The sequence below is a fragment of the Podarcis melisellensis genome (assembly GCF_964234715.1).
Source record: "Podarcis melisellensis genome assembly, chromosome: 5".
In the NCBI taxonomy this organism is placed as follows: domain Eukaryota; kingdom Metazoa; phylum Chordata; class Lepidosauria; order Squamata; family Lacertidae; genus Podarcis; species Podarcis melisellensis.
The window spans coordinates 23,816,899-23,825,365 of NC_138537.1; positions in this window are offsets into that span (position 1 = coordinate 23,816,899).

Sequence of the window (8,467 nt, forward strand, 5' to 3'; positions counted from 1 at the left end):
GTATAGCTTTCTGTTTTGCTTTCAACACGAAGGAGATCAGACATGTGTCCTTTTGTCCTGATCTACGCTTAATAAAACCTGCTTGTAGATATGCTTATCCAGCCCCTCTGCCACTTCTGTCTGCGCAGCGTTTTCTCTGCTGGATAGCGTGCTCAGTCTTCGAAAGCCTGGGTCGCAGGTTTATGCTGCACCAAGGACCGGAGTTCGCCTGGCACACCAGTCGGTGGGCTGGGGCCAGTGGGGGCCTGTCAATTGCCTCCGTTTCCTTGGGTGCATACCAACTGGGAGGAGGCGGACCGTGGAGCCCAGCGCTGCGCTGCCACTCCTCTTCCCTGCTCGATGCTGCAGCGGCAGGATGTGTCACGTGACGTCACATGCTGAGCCCCTCAAATGTGGGGAGCAAGTCTGCATCCCTGCCTGTCCAACACTGGAAGGAGTACACCAGACGGGATACCAGAGAATGTTTAACTGTTGTCCAAAGTATTGGCCTTCTAAGGACTGTAGTTCTCACAAAGGGGGTGAAGCTTTGGTGGGGTAGACTAGAAGCAGAGGCTCAAAAGGAGCACATTGTTCACTCCACAGTGCTGCTGTTTTCGCCTATGGGCCCCTCAGCCCATAGTTCTGGTTCTGCTCAGAACCAGAGCAGAACATACCTGACCAAGAGGCTCTAGCAGCTAGCCTAGGTGGGGTCAGTCCAGGGTCTGAGTATATTCAGGATGCTAAACTGCATGGGTAGCGGCTGCAACATGCAGGTCAGTGGCTTCATGTTCAGAACAAGCCACACACAAATCCCAAGGTTCCTAGTTTGAGTCACAGTGCAGCTTCTGCCAGAACATTATGGGTGCAATTCTGTAACTTTACTTTCACTGCTGAGTACACATTCTTGTGAAAGGAACACCAGGAACTGGCTCTTGTTGTTGTTGTTTAGTCGTTTAGTTGTGTCCGACTCTTCGTGACCCCATGGACCAGAGCACGCCAGGTACTCCTGTCTTCCACTGCCTCCCACAGTTTGGTGAATCTCGTGCTGGTAGCTTCGAAAACACTGTCCAACCATCTCATCCTCTGTCGTTCCCTTCTCCTTGTGCCCTCAATCTTTCCCAACATCAGGTTCTTTTCTAGGGAGTCTTCTCTTCTCATGAGGAGACCAAAGTATTGGAATCTCAGCTTCAGGATCTGTACTTAAGAATGGATAGGTTTGATCTTCTTGTAGTCCATGAGACTCTCAAGAGTCTCCTCCAGCACCATAATTCAAAAGCATCAATTCTTCAGCAATCAGCCTTCTTTATGGTCCAGCTCTCACTTCCATACTGGCTCAGCGCTGCCTAAATTGATTGACAGCAGCTCTCTACAGTCTTTTGCAGTCCTACCTGGAGATGCTGGGGCTTGAACCAGGGAGCTTCTACATGCAAAGCATCTCCTTTGCCAGTAAGCAATGGCTCTTCCCTTCCATATAATATGGAATGGTTCCTATAAAAGCCAAATGGAGGAGGATTGTCCTACCTGCTAATGAATGGCCCTTAGGATGCTGAACAATATTCTTTCAAGTGGTCCCTTGACTGTCCTTCCTTATAAACCTCAGAATTGCTTCCAAGTACTCCTGCACTGCAGAAATGCATTTTAATAATAATAATAATAATAATAATAATAATAATAATAATAATTTATTATTTATACCCCGCCCACCTGGCTGAGTCTCCCCAGCCACTCTGGGTGGCTCCCAATCAAATGTTAAAAATAGTACAGCATTAAATATTAAAAACTTCCCTAAACAGGACTGCCTTCAGATGTCTTTTAAAGATAGGATAGCTGCTATCTTTAAAACATCTGTCACATCTGAAGGGAGGGCGTTCCACAGGGCGGGCACCACTACCGAGAAGGCCCTCTGTCTGGTTCCCTGTAACCTCACTTCTCACAATGAGGGAACCGCCAGAAGGCCCTTGGCGCTGGATCTGTGTCCGGGCTGAATGATGGGGGAGGAGACGCTCCTTCAGGTATACAGGACCGAGGCCATTTAGGGCTTTAAAGATCAGCACCAACACTTTGAATTGTGCTCGGAAACACTGGGAGCCAATGTAGATCTCTCAGGACCGGTGTTATGTGGTCCCGGCGGCCACTCCCAGTCACCAGTCTAGCTGCCTCATTCTGGATTAATTGCATCACCTTCAAATGATGCATCAGCACCTATAATTGCTGGCAATGATACGCCATCCAACATGGGCATTCTTCCCAACATGTCACACCCCTATTGCTGCAGGGAGCATGACACTGCATGCCAACATGTGTACTACTAGGTGCTGTGTACTACTGTGTACTGCTGAAAGTAGCTTGGCATATTAAAAACCTAGAGGAAGAAATTGCATTTGTTTGCAAAAAAAAAAAGGTTGACTCATACTCCGCAAACGCCTCCAGGGATCTCTCTGACTCTGACTGCGGTTCATGGAAGACAGTATCTTGGAGACAGCAATCAGAAATGTATTTGTATGTAATTAATCATGACATCCGCCTAGAATTGGGGGGCAGAAGCATTGCGTTGTCAAGGGCAACCACTTCTGTCATACAAATGAACAAGAAGGGATCACATTGCCAGAAATCCCACAGGCTGTCAATGGGCTCCAGACTGGCTGTGTTCCCACAGGCCCCATAGAGAGTTGAAACCTTAAGAGTCTGGTGCTCTTAGAAAAGGCTGTAAAGGGTAAGATTTAGTATCCAAGCACAACATTACTAATGGTATCCAAAACTCAGCGCTAAAATTTAATTTATAAACCCTGTAACCTCTTCTTAAGAAAGAACATTTCTAGGAAATGTAACGGGGAGAATATTGCCTGGAGTTGAGAAAAGATGTTTCTGTCTGTCGTTAGCCCAACTTTGTTGACTACCCAGTTGAGGGAAGTGAATTGTTCAGATGGGAATCTAAAAAAGCTGACAAAGAGATGAGTGGCCATTCATAGAAAAACTCAAGAAAATGTGGAATGTCTGCAACAGGGGTAGCCAATGTGGTGTCTTCCAGATGTTGTAGGCTACAACCCCTATATCTCTGACTATTGGCCACAGCAGCTGGAAAAGAAGGGAACTGATACTCACAACATCTGGGAAGGGCACAATGTTGGACGCCCATTTCTCTAATGAGAGAAATGGAGAATAATGACGATGATTTAAGCAATATATTTATGAAGGCTCTTTCCTAAGTGCTTAGACACTTATCCCTGTAAACCTTCCAGCAATCCTGTATGGCAAACACCTTGTCCGAAGATCAGCTCTAGCAAAAAACGTAGCAGAAAGCTGCCTTGAATGTAAGCAGCTATTGTTTTAGTCCTTCTGGATTGGTGCATATGCACCATAGTGACCATGTGATGGCTAGGTTTGTTTATTACCACTGTTGGAGGCAGTAAGCCTCTGAATACCGGTTGCTGGTTGGAGAGAATGCTGTTGCACTCACACCCTGGTTGCAGGTTTCCCATGGGCATCTGGTTGGGGCAAGGGGTAAGGGAGTTCATCTGTGAACAGGCTAGCACCATTACAGTTCATCCGTGCTCTTGCACTTTTCACCATGCCTCAGAATGTGTTGGCATTCCTTGAACTTTATACAATATTGATTTGTTTCATATATTGCTACTCCCAGGGCTCCTAACTGTTAAAATAAATACATTAACAATGCAGTAACATGCCATTTACCAATGAAATAATAATAAAAACTAAGAGGGTAGTGGGAAAAAAACCCATAAAATTCCAGCAGCTTAATAAAGCCCACGAACTCCAACACAAATTTTAAAAGTATGGGAAAGTAAAAATAAAAGGTTTTGCCTACATCAGAGTGTCATGTGACCTGCCTTCATAAGATCACCAGCCACTTCACCCTTTGAGATGGGGTGGAGAGTACCCAAAGAAGGGCCTCCAATGTTTTTTGCATGATGAAATACTATTCCACAGTGGGCTATTTGCTACTGTTGTTCAATATAGACTGGACTTCTGCTTTGGACTGTGATTTCTTCAGTTTGATACTGTCCTCCTGTCTCATTTGCTTTAAAAATGTCACGGCAAGTCAAATCCAGAGGCAAAGGTTCCCCACCATTGTTCTAAGGCTAAGCACACAGAATTGTATCCACATGGCTAGCACAATCCTGTATATAGGCACTACTCAGAAGTAAGTCTCACTGAGTTCCATGGGGCTTACTCCCAGGAAAATGAACATAATCAGGATTGTACCTTAAGGCACCACAAAACACACAGGTATCACATACTTCAGACACTGAGGTGCTTTTTCAACAGTGAGAACTTATTATTATATCTTTAACCAAAAGTTAACACCATCTTGGCTTTTAAGCCTGTGTAGGGTAGGCTGTTGCAAGGTAAATGACAGACATAAAATTCATAATAATAATAATAATAATAATAATAATAATAATAATAATAATAATAATTTATACCCCACCCATCTGGCTGGGTTTCCCCAGCCACTCTGGGCGGCTTCCAACAAAATATTAAAATACAATAGTCCATTAAACATTAAAAGCTTCCCTAAGCAGGGCTGCCTTCAGATGTCTTTTAAAAGTCTGGTAGTTGTTTTTCTCTTTGACATCTGGTGGGAGGGCTTTCCACAGGGTGGGTGCCACAACCGAGAAGGCCCACTGCCTGGTGCCCTGTAACTTGGCTTCTCACAGTGAGGGAACCGCCAGAAGGCCCTCGGCGCTGGACCTCAGTGTCTGGGCAGAATGATGGGGGTGGAGATGCTCCTTCAGGTATACTGGACCAAGGCCGTTTAGGGCATGGGTAGGCAAACTAAGGCCCGGGGGCCGGATCCGACCTAATCGTCTTCTAAATCCGGCCCACAGATGGTCCGGGAATCAGTGTGTTTTTACATAAGTAGAATGTGTCCTTATATTTAAAATGCATCTCTGGGTTATTTGTGGGGCATAGGAATTCGTTCATTTCCCCACCCCCAAAAAATATAGTCCAGCCCCCCACAAGGTCTGGGGAAAGTGGACTGGCCCCCTGCTGAAAATGTTTGCTGACCCCTGGTTTAGGGCTTTAAAGGTCTGCACCAACACTTTGAATTGTGCTCAGAAACTTACTGGGAGCCAATATAGGTCTTTCAAGAGCGGTGTTTCAAATCCTGTCCTATGAGTTCAGTGTCTTAACTCTGTACAAAGAAAAAAAACTATAGTCTAGGTATGATATGAGTGGATATTTAATATTACCACCTTCCAGTTTTGGATTGTAAAAAGAATTAAAACCAAATGTTAGCATCCACATAAATAAGATACACATATGCGGTATGCAAATCGCAGAACATACTGAGAAACTATAAAGAGAGCAATTGTTTTCAGGAAAATGTGTATTTCCCCCACCCCTCTCCAGAATTTCAACTTGGTAGGTATTGCTATATATATTGGGTTAGTTAGTTGGACCAGGTCCATGGAAATGTATTTTCCATATGAGACTTCATGGTTTAAAGAGCAAGGGGGTTACATTTATTGTGTTTTGACTGGAAGTGTATTCATGTATATGGATTTGAGAGGGAGGGGGTTGCCCGTTGTTAAAAAATAAAGGGCTGGCTTGTGTGCTTGAATATATGCATACAGTGCAGTTTGATTAATGGGTAATCTGTACATAATTCCTTTTTGATTAATTTTTAAATTATAATAAATCTAAATTGATGACATGCTGGGAGAACCAGTCGTTTGGTAAATGACCTCCCATACTTTGTCAATGCTGCAGCAATGGGAGGAATCCGATTTGAACTTTTTCTTTACAAAAAATAATGGACTTCTCTAAAAATAAAGTGACAACAAATATTATAAATAATGGATTGGATCCAATAGAGCTCTTCTGTTTGTAGAAGGGCCTCTTGATCTGGTGGAAGTTCCAGGGAATTGAAAGGGGATTTTTATTTTTTATTTTTGAAGATCCCTCCTATGTTGATGTTCTCCCTAGTCTGCTCCACAGGTTTACGAGGCTGTGGTGGGTTGTATCACCAGATGCCAGGGATTGGCTAGATGAGGAAGAATGGAGTCTGCCGCCCACCCAAGAGCCCCCCAAGGAAGAAGACTTAGACTCAGGACAGTGGTGGTGGGACACAGGGCATCCATCTGTGGGAGGGACAAGCTGGGAGATACTAGAAGCAGGAGGTTTGAATGAAGATGCGGGGACAGAAGCCGTTCCAGGACAGGGCTGGGTGCCAAGAGTCTCAGTGCAAGTGCAGACTCTGATAGAGAAGAGGCAGACACTGCTTCTCCTGCTTAGTGTTTGGACAGTCCAACTGTCTCTCCTCCTCCACTGACACCCAGAACATGAAGAGTCCTGCATGTTGCTGAGCCAGACAGGTCCAGAGGGGAAGCCCTTCCCCTTGCTGCAGTCTATGGCTGCTTGGGAGGAGTCGAGACTGAGGAGGCTAGAAAGGGAAGGAGGGCAGTGTCTTCAGCTAGGGGAGACTAGCCCAGGTGAACTCTGTTGTGTTTTTACTTTTGTGAATGAAAGCTAATTGCATTTCACGTCTCAAGTCCTTTTTCCTGACTTATGGATGCCCTGCAGTCTCCTGACAGCCCCTTGACACCACCTCCATGCCGTTGAAGAGGAGGAGGAGGAGGGGGAGGGGGAGTTTGGATTTGATATCCCATTTTATCACTACTCTAAGGAGTCTCAAAGCAGCTAACAATCTCCTTTCCCTTCCTCCCCCACAACAAACACTCTGTGAGGTGAGTGGGGCTGATACACTTCAGAGAAGTGTGACTAGCCCAAGGACACCCAGCAGCTGCATGTGGAGGAGCGGGGGCGCAAACCTGGTTCACTAGGTTACGAGTCTACCGCTCTTAACCACTACACCACACTGGTTCAAGAAGCCTCTGCTACCTGAAGTTCCTTGCGTTTGTGGAAGAATTCCTCCAATGATGGAAAGGCACCCTTGGATCCAAACCCCCAAAGTTCCGCGAACAAGCTCCAAAGCTGCTAGCTTGTTATTCTCTTGTTTAGACGTCAGGACAATCATTCACCCAGTTGTCTGAGAGTCGTGACAAAACACGTTCAGCATTCTCACCGGCATGCCTGCCTTTCTAGATACAAATGGCCTTTGTGGATGATTACTCCATCTGGATTATCTTACACTTAGTAGACATCATTACTGCCTAGTCTCTCAGTTTGGCAACAAGCGTACATACTGAAGTGTCTCCTCTTAATAAAAACAGCCTCTTCACATGGGAAAATGGCATATTTCTGGCTCATGTTTCCCCCTTTTAAGCCTGCCAAGTATCTAGCACCATCCTCAAAGTCTTCCCTCCTTCTCAAATTAAAGCATCCTCTTAGCCACATTTCTGGGCAAGCTGAGGTGCATGGAGTTTGAGACGGGCAGTATGGCACTGTCAGAAATGAAGCCACAAACACCTCCTCCCTCAGCCAGTATTTCCAAGGCAAATTCACTTATTAATGTTCTGGGAACATTAAAAGGCCCAAACTTTTGGAAACTTGGTGGGGGAGGGGGAACTGTGCAGAAGAGTAATGCTGTTCAGTTAAAATTCATGGCAAGAAATTATTTGTTTTAATCATTTCAATAGCTTATTTTCATGCATTCCACTAATTTGATGCATTGAAACAGGGGGGAATTATTTAAATTAGAGAGACAGAAATTTAGCATTCTCAGATGCTAAATATTAATTTTCAGGTACTTTTCAGTTGCTTCCTGCACTCATGTCCTGCTTTCAAGAAGAACGGAGGACAATTACCACTGAAATGTAACATTTTTAAGGGGTCTTGTGTTGATGTAAGAATTACGCTGTGAAACTTGTAACAGAATGAAAGTAACATTGGGTATACGACCCCCCCCCCCAATTCCTTATTAACTATGCTGTTGCTTCTGTGTAGCGTTTCAGCTCTAACCGCAGCTCAAATAATTTATGGAGAATATAAAAAGCGAAAACAAATAAATGGAACAGCATGTACATCCAGAAAGGCAGCGGAAACTTTGCATTCATTTGTCAAAGCTATGCAAAAAAAGAAAAGGAATAAAGGGTTCTGTCAGAGTGTACGCCACACTGCCTAATCAAAGCTCTGCAGAAGTCTAAATAGTTTTAGAGATGGATAGTATTTGCAGAAGCTGCAGTTCTGGATGAAAAGGCACTGTTGATTGAAACTACATCTCCGATGGGGTGTGCAGGTTTGGGAGCCTCCCATGCAATTTAGAAATTAACTGCCGACAAGGCCGACATTGCCTCCAAAATCTAACACATACTTAGCAATGATCTCCACTTGTAAGACCTAATGTGTGGAGGAAGACTCTCTCTCTTGGCCCCGCCCACAATGCTGCATGCTGCACTGACTCCACCCCTAGCATCCATTCCTTAAACCTTGATATCTGCATCGAAGCATTTTACTTGCAATCAGGTTAACACACATATGTGTCCCCTGCCATTTCAGACCAGTTGGTGCCAACTTGGTTCATGCTGCCAAGGTTGAGAAGATGGCATGCATCTTTCTGATG